Raw genomic sequence first — 12,694 nt, 5'->3', positions numbered from 1 at the left:
GTAAATGGGCTAACTAATGCAGTTAAAAGACAAAGTTGCCACACTCAATGAAGAAATAAAGCCCAGCTATAAGCTGAGAAAGGGAAAACATCTAAGTCATAAAGATACAGAAAGATTGTTAGAAAAAGACAATGTTCCATTTAAAATAGGGGCTGAAAACCCTCATGGAAAAGATGGCATTTAAGCAGAGACCTTCAGGAGGTAAAGCAGTTAGCCCTGTGGCTACCGGAGGTAAAAACATTCTAGGCAGAATGAAAAGCCACCACCAAGATCCTAAAATGGAAGCGTGCCTGGGCTCTCTGGCACAGCAACCTTGACCGAACAGCAAGAGGAAAAGGAGCCAATATAGAAGATGTGGTCAGAGAAATAAGGGAGGGAATGGAAGCCAAATCATGTTGCACCTTAGTGTCCACTTGGAATTTTTGTGTATTTTTTTTTTTATCTGTAAGAGTACTGACTTCTGCCGCTTAAAATTTTCCTACAAACCTACCAGGATTTTATCCACTAGGTACCCGAAACTTCTTTGCAAGGGCACACAACATAAAGTAAGAAATTTGAAGTAGTCAAGGAAGAAACAAAGGTGGTAACAAAAAATGAAATAAAAAATGAAAAGAAAGATGCTATTCTGAGATTCTTTACATATGCTTGCCCCCATTTAATCCTCACAATATACCCTTTAGGAATGTATATTACTATTCCATTTTTCAGTTAAGGAGACTAACTAGATGCTTGATTTTTCTTTTTCTAAACTGCAAAGTTTTGTGTTTTTTTTTTGCAACACTCATATTTTATTATTTTAAGATACCCCTGACCTCCTCTCCCATCCTTATAAATCCATCACTCTCTTGCTTTTGGTACCCAGCCTGGTCCATCAACAGCCTCATCAGGTCTGCCTCCCCCAATGCTTTAAACCCTTGAACCACCATTTTCTCCTTCCATCTTGGGACACCATCAAATTCCCTTCACCTATATGTACCTAGGTGTGTGTGTATATATATATGTGTGTGTGTTATATATATATATATATGCATGCATGTATATACATGCACGTATGTGTTTGTATATGTGAGTTGTATATACACATTTCTGTAAAATAAAACATCTTCAGAAGGCTTCTCAAAGAATTGTTAGCAGTGGTTAATGTTAAAGAGTAGCAGTGGGAGGAGGAAGAAAACTTTTATTTTATACTCTTTTATGGTATTATATTTTTCCCCAGGAACATGTGCAGTTTTTAACCATTGAAAAAAAGAAGTGAAATGAGAAAGCAAGCATCTCTTTTGCCTATATCAGAGTACTTTCCTTAATACTTAGCAGTGGGCACATACGGTCTGCAGTTTTCCCACTTCCTCCCAAATACTGGTTTCCTAGTCCCACTTGCATGTGCTTGGCAGCACAAAAGAATCTCTAACTGTGGGATGCAGGCATAATGGAGCAGTTGAGTGGGGGCGGTGATGGGGTGAGGGTGAAGTGATTGGTGAATGGATCTCTCTGGCTCATCAAAACCCAGCATTAAGACTCAGGCCAACCATGCAGCTTCCTGCTCTGCCCAGGAATAACTCTCCCAGTGGAAGGGAGGCACTGACAACCATAAATGCCCCTTTATCCTTTTTTTAGGGTCAGCCCTGTAGGCTGACATTGGAGTTCATCCTCTATGCTCTTTTCTCTTCCACCCCCCAATCTCACTCAGTTCAATCACTATTTACCAAATAACTTCTATATTTTAGGCATTCTGGATATAAAGATAAATAAAACCAGTTCTTGCCCTCAAGGACTCTTGGTCTAGAGGGGGGGGGGGGGAAAACAAAACACCAAAGCAGATATTTTTAGTATTTTCAGTAAATGTTAAGATGAGAAAAAAGTTTTCACCCACCCCGGTAGTGCTTGCTTGTTGTGGCTACACTAAATATAATAGCCGAGTGGCCTGCTAACCTTTTAAACCTCATTATCATCTCATGCTCAGAAAGAGCAGTGAGGACTCCAGGACCAGGGAAGCAGCAGCACCTACCTAGGGCATTGATGAAGCAGAGGTCAGAGGAGCAGTAGAAGGCAGGAGTCCATATTTCCCAAGATCTAGGCCAGCTGGGCACCCAAAGGCACTGTGCGCGTCAGCAAGCCACAAATGTGCAGGGGGGGTGGGGGCGTGCAGAGCAAGGCAGATGGTCAGATGGCAAAGAGTCAGCAACTGAGGGAGCCGCGAAGGGCAGGCAGGAAAAAGAGATGCAAGGTACCGACTGCAGCACATGCAGGTTGCTGGCTCAGGCAGCCGCTCATGGAGCATCTGCTGCCTCCTTGTCCCTGAACCCACCCAGAGGAAGTCAAAATCCAAGAGCCTGGCCGAGAGGCAGGAGTGTTTATCACTGAAAATACTCAACTGAGAACTATAGGAAATAAATCATTTCAGGGAGGGGGGTTAATCCAGATAGATGACCTATGTTGCCTGAGATGAGGACTTGGGTTTCTCTAGCCCCTCCTCCATTCCCTTGATGAAGATGGGCTTAATTTAGGACACTCACTAGGCTGATCTGATACCGGATGTGGGCAGGCACACTTCAGCAAACCTCAGGGCTTACACAAGCTTCCTCAGCCTGTCCTTCCTGCCACCCAGTTTGTTGTTATTTACCTTGCCGCCCAGAGATGTGATGAATGTGGCAAATGGTCACTGTCTTAGAAGGAAAGGGGTTTCCCAAGAATCTCAGTTATCTCCCTTCTCAAACTTCTCAACATGCTTGAGCAAGCTGAGAGACGGGCTTAGTACTCAACTGTGAGAAGCTACCAGAGGACATTTATCCACATACCAGCTTACCCAGTAAGCTTGCCCAGGAATATTTAGGTGTAACACACTTTTTTTTGAGGTACCAGGGGCCGGGGACTGAACCCAAAACCTTGTATGTGTGAAACCCGCACCACATCCCCTTGCCTGAGTCGGTTTTTTCTTTTATTTTGCTTGTTCTTTGTTTTTGTTTTATTCAGGAGGTACTGAAACCAAACCCAGGATCTCCCAGTGGGAAGCAGGCACTCAACCGCTTGAGCCACATCTGCTCCCAGGCGGAACATGCTTTAAAAAACTTAGCATGGTGCCTGGCTCAAGAATGGGGGGTTTTATATGCATTGATTGAAACTAAGTAGCAGAGCCACTGAGAGCTCCTACTAGATCAAGGGAGGCCCTGTGGTTGGTAAAGCTTAAGGGCTATGGTAAGACTTTGAATCATTTATGTGTTTATTCAATAAACATTTGTTAAGGACCTACTATGTGCAGGATATTTTGTTAGGTGCTGGAGATATAATATTGAGCAAAAATAAACATAATCCTAGCTCTCATGGAGAGTCCGTGTCCTTAGGGAGTCTAACAGGGGAGATAAATATATTAATCAAAGCATCATAAACAAATGTAAAAAGTGAAACTCTTAGAAGGACCTCAAGGGAATGATATATGATACATATGATAGATGTGTAATTAGGAGATTTGACCTAGTTAGGAACTCAAGGGAGGGATTTGCAAGCTGAGTAGGAGTTAACTAGTTAGAGTGGGAGGTGAAATGCCTTCCATGCAGCTGAAGCAGCATGGCACAACCCTCAGTAGCAGTGAGCAGGGCTCATAGAAATAATCAAAGCTGGGCTGCCTGCGAGGGAGGTGCAGTGTGGAGTGAGATAAGGCTGGAGAGGCGAGTGGGTAGAGCTTGTAGGCCCCTCACCCCACTCTTCCCACTTGATGTGTTTTTTACACTTACAAGCACATCTCAATTGAGACTAGTCCCATTTCCGGTGCTCAGTACTCACTCACACATTAGTAGTGGCTACCACTTTGGCTCTAGAAGACCTTCAGTTACCCCTTCACAATCTCAATTTTAAGCAACCTCCTCTCCAACCATTTATACCTTTCCAGCTCACTCCCTTCTTTTACATTAACTCTAATAATCTTTGGACTCACTGAGACCTATAATTCATTGATCCTATCAGCTTTTTTTCTCTGCTTTCCCTTCAGCATGCCCTCCTTATCCAGTTTAAATTCGTTAGAAAATCATAGCCACTCCCTTGCATCTGCTCTCAACTCCTTTGCACACCTCTCTCACTCTGTAATACTCACTTGGCAAAACCCAAACCTGTATTAAATCCAACTCTCTACCAACTCCACACCTGCAGCCATCATTGAAACTAGAGAAAAACACACAGCCATTCTGACTGGTTGCATTTTAAAATTCATGACTATGAATCTCAATTGCTATGCAGCAACTCTACTTGCTGTTAAGTATATCAACTTTTCTTGTCCATTCACTCTCCCACTCTCCTAGAAGACTTCTAAACTTTCCCTTCTCTCTTTAAATCTCCAACCTCTCCTTCCCCATCCTTACATGCAGCTGATGACCTTGCTTCCTGTTGTACTGAGAAAATTGAAGCATATCGAAGGAACTTGACCAAGCTCCCTCCCACATCCAACCTCCCAACTCAGTCTGAATTCCTGCCCTCTACCTTCTTTCCTCTTACACTCATGAACTACCCACAGTCCTACTTAAAACCATCTCCAACACCCTTGCCTTAGATTCTATTTCCTTGCACCTGCTCAAGGATGTTGCTCCAGCCATTAATACCTTTCTCTCAAATTATCAATTTTTCCTTCTTTACTAGATCATTCCTATCAGCTTAGAGATATGCTACTATTTTTCCCAACTTAAAACTTAACTCCATTTCCCCCTACAGCTTCCACTCCCACTTTTCTCTGCTCCTTTTTGCAGCAAAACTCCTTGAAAGAGTTTTCTATACTTGCTGTCTCTAGTTTCTCTTCTTTTAAAGTACTCAAATCATCCTTTAAACTGCTGCTTTCCATCCTCTTCACTGCAACTGTTCTTACGAAGGTCAGCAATTACCTCCCTATTGCTAAATCAAAGGACAATTTTCAACCCCACTTTCCTTGACACATCAGCTGCATTTGATTCAGTTGTTTGCTCTCTTCTGTATGAAATATTTATTGCTTCACTTTCAGCCTACCGCATTCTCATATCCTTCCATCAAGCTTGCTGCCCGTGTTTCTCAGTCTCCTGTTTAGCTCCAGCTTATCTCCTTAGCCCCTTGGATGCCCCAGGATTTAGTACTTGTACTTCTGCTCTCTCTATATATGCTCTCCCTTGATAATCACATCTAGTCTCAAGGCTTTAAATGCCATCTTTATATATGCTAATGATTCCCAAATTTATATCTCTATATTGGACATTCCTGTGACCTTAACAATTCATATATCCAACCACCTATTCAAAATCTCCACTTGACAATCCAAAAGACATTTCAATTTAAATGTGTCCAAAACTTAATTCCCACCCTTCCCCGAAAAGCTGTTTTACTGTCTTCCTTATGTCGACTAATAGAAACTCCATTCTTTGGCTTTGGTCAAAATTTGGAAGTAATCCTTGACACATCTCTTTCTTTGGCACTTGACATCCATCAGGAAATCCTGCTGACTCTGTCTTCAAAATATTTCCAGTGACTGACTACCTCTCACCCTATTGCTCAAAGCCTCCATCATCTCTCCATTCATTTTTTGCAATATCTGCCTCCCTACCATTTACTGTCAGTATAGCATCCAGCATGATCCTTTAATCTTAGGTCATGTTGCTTCTCTGATAAAAACTCTCCTTCTTCATTTCATTCAGAATAAAACCAAGTTCTTATAGCAGATTACATGGCCCTTCCCAAATGACTCCCACATACTCTTTGGTCTCATCTGCTACTACTCATTCTGCTCCAACCGCACTGCCCTCTTGCTGTTTCTCCAAAGTGCAAGGCACATTTCCACCTGAGAATCTTGAACGTGCTGTCTAGAATGTTCTTCCCCAGGCACCTGCATGGATCATTCCCTCATCTCCTTCATATTTTTGCTTAAATGCCTCTTTCTCAGTGATGCATTCCTGACCACCATATTTAAAACTACAAATACTGGCAGCAGATTTGGTCCAGTGGTTAGGGAGTCCATCTACCATATGGGAGGTCCGCGGTTCAAACCCTGCGCCTCCTTGACCTGTGTGGAGCTGGCTGGCGCGCAGTGCTGATGCGCGCAAGGAGTGCCCTGCCATGCAAGGAGTGTGCCCTGTAAGAAGAGCCACCCAGCACAAAAGAAAGTGCAGCATGCCCAGGAATGGTGCCACATACACGGAGAGCTGACACCACAAGATGACGCAACAAAAAGAAACACAGATTCCGGTGCCGCTAACAACAGAAGCAGACAAAGAAGAAGATGCAATGAATGGACACAAAGAACAGACAATGGCGGGGGGGCGGGGGGGGTTGAGGAGGAAGGGGAGAGAAATAAATAAATCTTAAAAATAAAATAAAACTACAAATACTAGCCTTCTTTATTTATTATCTTCTACCCTTGCTTTATTTTTCTTCATAGCACTTATCATCTGTAAATATATCATATTACTTACTTAATTTCTTCATTGCTCTCTCCTCTCACCATCTGCACTAGATTGTTAGCCTCAGAAGAGCATGAATTTTGGCCCCCAGCATCTAGAATAGTTCTAGCATATGGTATGCACTCAATAAGTACTTGCAATCTGGAATGAATGAATGAATAAGATGAACTAGCAAAGAAGGTAAAGAACAAGCAGCTAGAAAGGCAGAAGGAAAACCAGGGAAGAGTGTTCAAGAACAAGAATCAGCAACATGGAATGCTACTGATGAGTCAAGTAAGAGAAAATGAACACTCTCTGATGAATCTATTGACATGGAGGATATGGAAGTCCTCAGTGTGAGCTGTTTCACTACAGCGAAGACGCCAGATTGGAGTGGGTTGAGGAGTGAGTGGAGGTGAAGAAATGGAGCAGATGAGTGTCAGCAGCTCTTTCAAGAACTTTGGCTATGAAAGAAGAGCGAGAAATACATGGGGAGAAAAATCAAGTGGGAAATTCCAACTCCCACTTTATAATGCAGAAATTGCTGGCACCCCTTCCCCAATACAGTTTTCACCTTTAGCAATAAGGTTCAACCTCTACTAGTGTGTGTGTGTGTGTATAAGTTTGAAAGGAAACACATCAAAATGTTAATAGTGTGAGAAATAGGGTGAGGGCTTTGGTTTTCTTCTTTTTGCTTGGCTATATTTTAAACATTTTCTAAAATGAGTATATCTTAATTGTGTAGTTTTTTGTTTGTCTTGTTGTTTAAAGTTAGAGAGAAACACACACATACCACAGAGAGTTCAAAGCTTCCTGTCTCTATTAGACTTTCCCTGCCTGGGTGGGTGCACTGCTCAGTGCAGGACAACCATGAAGGACACAGTGAGTGTACAGCTTTCAATGGCGCCCCACCCCAACCCCAGGAGAGCACCACCTTGTCCATTATCAGCTTATCACTGTGAAAAAAACTTAACCAAACAATGTCCTGAACATTCATGGAAGGATCACACACCCATTCTTAAACACAGGGAACAACAGTTAGCTCTAAAAGGACTCATTTAGTCAACGAGGATATGTTCGATCTACATGAGCAAAGAGAGTGAGGACTGAAAGCATATACTAACAGTGTTCAGTGTTATAATAAAAATCATAGAAAAATAATTTCATGCAGATTGGGGGAGGCATCATAGCATAGGGAAAAGAATACTAGATTAGGAATTAGAGGACCCAAATTTTGATCCCAGTTTAGCCAATTACTAGCTGTGTGACTGTAAAAATCTGAGGCAGATTTTCCTTGTCTGCAAAAGTGTATCAACTTTTGCTACACTTTTGATTTCTAAGTCCTCTTCCAGTGCTAACATTCCATAATCTGTATGTAATGCCCCTGTATATCCACTGCTCCATAGAATTAATTGTCAAGAAAATGCCTCCACTGTCCTGTGTCTGGACTTGGTTTGGCTGCTTAAAGGAGATGGCAGACTGGTAAGGGTAGTGACCTGGAGGTACACCCACCCATTGTGAAGGAAATACTTCAGTTACTCACTGATTTGGTTGTAAGAAAGTAGAAAAAGTTCTAGGCAATTAGATTTTGCAGCAGAAAGAGATCATAGTCCAAGCAAGGATTTGCTGGAAGAAGCCAAACTAAGGTTGCAGAACATCCCCAAAGCTGAGGAGGGCACAAGTTTGGAGAACCTAGGAAGGGGTTATATTCAGGAATCCAAGAGGTGGACTGTCAGTTATCATAGTGGCAGAGAAGTCTGAAGAGAGCTCCAGGAACCAGGCTGTTGTTCAGAGGCAGGACTTCAGTACCTGAGGAAGGTGCCTTGTATGCATAAGATGGGATAGCTCTCTTAGAGAAGCTGGCCATAATGGCGGGGATTAAAGAGGTCCAAGCAATGGAGGCAGAAAGGCACCAGAGGTATAAAGTGGCACCTGCTGTTCATCACCTCTGAGCTCTTAAATACCAGCCAGGCAATTCTTGATGATGGTCAGGAACAAGACTTCCAATTCCAGGTTTTCACTGGTTCTCCCTGGAGTGGAGTCCCTGAGGCTGGAGCAAAGGACTGCCGTGTGTTACATAGTTGATCCTTCCTGTTCTCTGTAAGTAGCCCTGGACTTTGTAAGTGCTGAGTATTTGCTTGGCTTCTGAAGATCCCATCTGGTTCAGCTCCCTGGGATTTATGAACTGGATTTTTTTGCTTACCTGACCTCTGTCTCATGGCCCAAACCCTGGGTCCTGATTCTCTGGTCTTGGCAACCTGCCTGGTCTGCTGCTACCTTTGACCTGGATGTAGTATTCTGAGGCCCAAAGTATACTTTGGGACCTGGCCAGGAAGTAGCAAGAAAGTGCGGGCATTCTTCCAAGCCTTCTGAGCCAAACGCGCCCCTTCTCTGATAGAGGTGTAGGGCCCATTAGCGCAGAATGCCTGGTATGGTCTTTCTAATCCAAATGCTTGGATGGGACCCCCAAAACCTGAAGTGGTTCTTTTCCAGGCTTTCCCACAGGCCTGCTTCTGAGAGAAAAGACAGAACAAGTCCACTCCCTTGATAATTTACAAAATAGACCCTACTAGAGGCACTAGGGAACACCTGACTGGGCACTTTTCTAAGCTGAACAGGGGCTATGGTATCCTGTGAAATGTTGATTCAGTGATCATGACCTGACTGTGAGCTTTGGGAGGAGGCTTTTGCTCACACGTGGGCTTGCTTACCACCTTTACACAGCTGCCAAATTTCCTTATCTAACTACACATTAGAATGAGTTCACCTTCAATTCCCAATAATTTGGAAAGGTTTCAAATTTTTTTAAGAATTTATTTATTCCCCCCACCACCACCTGTGCTTGCTTTCTGTTCTCTATGTCCATTTGCTATGCATTCTTCTGTGTCTGCTTGTCTTTTTCCTCTTGTCTTCTCTTTAGGAGTCATCGGGAACTGATCCTGGGACCTCTGATGTGGGAGAGAGGCACCTAATTGCTTGAGCTGCCTCAGCTCCCTGGTTTGTTGTGGCTCTCACTGTCTTTCCTCTGTGTCTCTTTTTTGTTGCATCATCTTATTGTATCAGTTCGCAGTGCAGGCCAGGTGTCTGTGGTGCGGGTCAGCTCTGCCTTCACCGAGAGGCCCTAGAAATTGAACCCAGGACCCCCCATATGGTAGACAGGAGCCCAATTGTTTGAGTCACATTTGCTTCCCCTAAACTTCATATACAAGCTAAACTCTCACAACCACTGACCTATGCTAGTCTAAACGCTTTTATCTTCCTCAGAATCCAACACATCAGGCACTGATCAAGTGAGGCCTTTATGTCCTCAGCAGCCATCATTGAAACCAGAGAACCTGTGCTATGGAAATTGGGATCTGATGTTATTAGCTGCCCCAAGATGTCCTTCTTTCCTCCACGACCTTGCTCCATCCAGGAAACACACTTCCCCTGAACAATGGCTAGGAACCTCTTCTACTGATTATTCAGAATCTGGCTGGAGGTGGGGAGGGGGGAGGGGTGGGGAAGAGAACTACCCAGATCACCAGGACAGATGCCGTGCCCATTCCTACTCTGTGCAAACACAACTTACATACTACCAACACCCCACCACCAATGTCCTTGACTTAGCTCTGATTCTGCCCCTATGTAGGACAGGATCCCTTGTCAGCTATCTCCTGACCACTTAAACCCTACTATGTGTCATCCTTCCCACTGAGTATTGAAGAAATGACGATGGCTGCGGCTGCCTGCGGTGCGGGCGCCGGAGGTCTCCGTGAGGCTGGGCCCGAGGGCTGGGAGGCAGCGGCGGAGGGAAGCGGAGCCTAAGGTTCAAGATGGAAAATCAAGAACCAGATAATACTATCAAGGAAAACTTAACAACTTTAAATATTGTAACCAGAAAAATTAACCAACTTCCAGAAGTAGAAAGGAACTTATTTGAGCATAGATCAACATATATTGGACTTAATGCTGCTCTCTGTGGACTAATAGCAAACAGTCTTTTTCGACGTGTCTTAAATGTGACACAGGCTCGAATAGCTGCTGGCTTACCAATGGCAGTGATCCCATTTTTGACAGCACATGCATCTTACAAAGGTTTTGTAAGTTTACCTTTGACTACAGGTGATCTGAATTGTGAGACCTGTACTGTAACATGGGGTGGACTGGTTGGTCTTGTTTTTGGCAGTCTATACCCTGTTTTCTTGGCTATTCCTGTGAATGGTGGCCTTGCAGCCAGATACATCTCAGCTGTGCTACCAGAGAGAGGAAACATCTTAACTTACTGGATTAGAATCTCTAAGCCTGTCTTTAGAAAGATGTTATTTCCCATTTTGCTCCAGACTGTGTTTGCAGCATACCTTGGGTCTAGACAATATAAACTGCTCATAAAAGCTCTTCAATTACCTGAACCTGGCCTAGAAAGTCACTGATTTTAAGCAAATCTGTACACAATAAAATGGTAAAAATAAAAAAAAATTTAAAAAATTTAAAAAAAATAAAAGAATACAGACCTCACATCCATCTTCAGCTTCAAATCCTTCTGGTTTGCCACCCAGACCGTATGCCATTTGTATTAGTCAGCCAAAGGGATGCTGATGCAAAATACCAGAAATTGGTTGGTTTTTATAAAGGGTATTTATTTGGGGTAGGAGCTTACAGATACCAGGCCATAAAACATGTTACTTCCCTCACCAAAGTCTATTTTCACGTGCTGGAGCAAGATGGCTGCCAATGTCTGTGAGGGTTCAGGCTTCCTGGGTTCCTCTGGGCTCAGCTCCTGTTTTCTCCACAAGGACAGTTGTAGACTATGAGGCTCTCTAGGCTTTGCCTATCTCCACAAGGTCAGCTGTGGACTATCAGGCGAATGGCTCTGTCTCTTTCCCCGGGGCTCCAGATTCAGACTTCAGTATCAAACTCCAACATCAGAAACCTGCAACTCTGTCCTTTGCTATGCCTTTTATCTGTGAATCCCCACCTACCAAGGGGCAGGGACTCAATGCCCTAATGATGTGGCCCAATTAAAGCCCTAATCATAACTCAATCATGCCGAGCAATAGACCAGATTATAAACATAATCCAATACCTATTTTTGGAATTCATAACCATATCAAACTGCTACACCATTCCAGGTACTCTACAGTCAAACAATTTACCAAGTTTCTCCAGCATCGGCCCCTCTGCTCTGGTGCTTTAAGCAAATAGGGGCTCCTATGAACTACTAAGGGCTGTCCCAAAGTTGACTGAACTTGGGAGCAGCTTGAACAGCCTCCCTGAAGCCCCCAAATACAGAGACTCTGATAGGATACATAGACACAGCAAAGTAAGATCTGAAACACTAGCCATCAGTACACTGTGATAGCACTAACGATCTATCGCAGAGGCTGCAAGTCACTCTGAGGAAAGACAATTGCTTTTCCATTTCAAAATTTAAAAACATAGATTCATTCCTTTATTTAGCTTATGATCCCATTCTAATAAAAAAAAAGATGAGAGTGGAAAAAATGAGTATCAATTAAATTTTCCCAAACCAATTAACTCAATTTAAAAACAAATAAATAAAGCTATTTCCTGCAGCATCCATAATGGATTTTCCAGCTGAGGAACTGAGTTTAAGCTCTAGCTCCATTTCTTACCAGCTGGGTGATCTTGGAGAAAAGAAAACTAGTCAACTTCTAAGCCCCAAATATTCAACCACAATGCAAAGATGATGTCTGCTTTATAGGGTTATTGTAAGAACAAACTGAAAACTCTGCCAACTGTAAAATGATATTTGCATATTATTTATTGTTATTTTATTCTCTGTCTCCCCTGTTTCCTGCCTTTCAGCAGATGATTTCGCCTCCTACTTCTCAGAAAATAGAAGCCAGCAGACAGGATCTCCCTCATCCTTTCCTACATGAAACATGCAACCTACCGACATCTGCCCTATCTCTCCTTCTGCTAGAATAGTAAAACAGGGCTACCTCTGTCTGAGCCTAATTCCGCTCTCCCTGGGTTTTGCTCCCATGCTCTATGGCTGCCTTAGGAACTTACATTCAGTATTGATTAATCTTCCTCTCTTTTTGTACTTTTCAACCTCCTCCTTCAATTGGATCCTTTCATAGGCCTTTAAATGTGATCTAGTGTCTCCCATTAAAGTAAAGAAATACTTTATTAAGCTGTTGTTTGTTTGGGGTGGGGGGCGGTGAGGAACGAAGCTTTGGTATGCTCTTTCAGTCCTGCAGATAAAAGGTAAATACCCACAATTGTTCTCAGAGAAGTCTGCTTCAAAATGGAATGTTAAGTATAATGCTTGGGCATTTAAATTAGAACTATTAACAGGACCAACC

The 12,694-nt window shown here is 43.1% G+C and overlaps 1 protein-coding gene and 1 pseudogene across 1 annotated transcript in view; both read left to right on the top strand.

The window, feature by feature from the left end:
- The window catches only part of FAM131B (family with sequence similarity 131 member B), a 31,110-nt gene that overhangs the window by 2,638 nt on the left and 15,778 nt on the right, over positions 1–12,694 (top strand). The window lies entirely within an intron of this gene.
- Positions 6,402–12,168, top strand: LOC131278545 (transmembrane protein 126A pseudogene; annotated as a pseudogene).

Source organism: Dasypus novemcinctus, chromosome 5, assembly GCF_030445035.2.
Source record: "Dasypus novemcinctus isolate mDasNov1 chromosome 5, mDasNov1.1.hap2, whole genome shotgun sequence".
Classification (NCBI taxonomy): Eukaryota; Metazoa; Chordata; class Mammalia; order Cingulata; family Dasypodidae; genus Dasypus; species Dasypus novemcinctus.
Note: the sequence above shows the minus strand (reverse complement) of the source record. Positions and strands in the feature narration are given on the sequence as shown.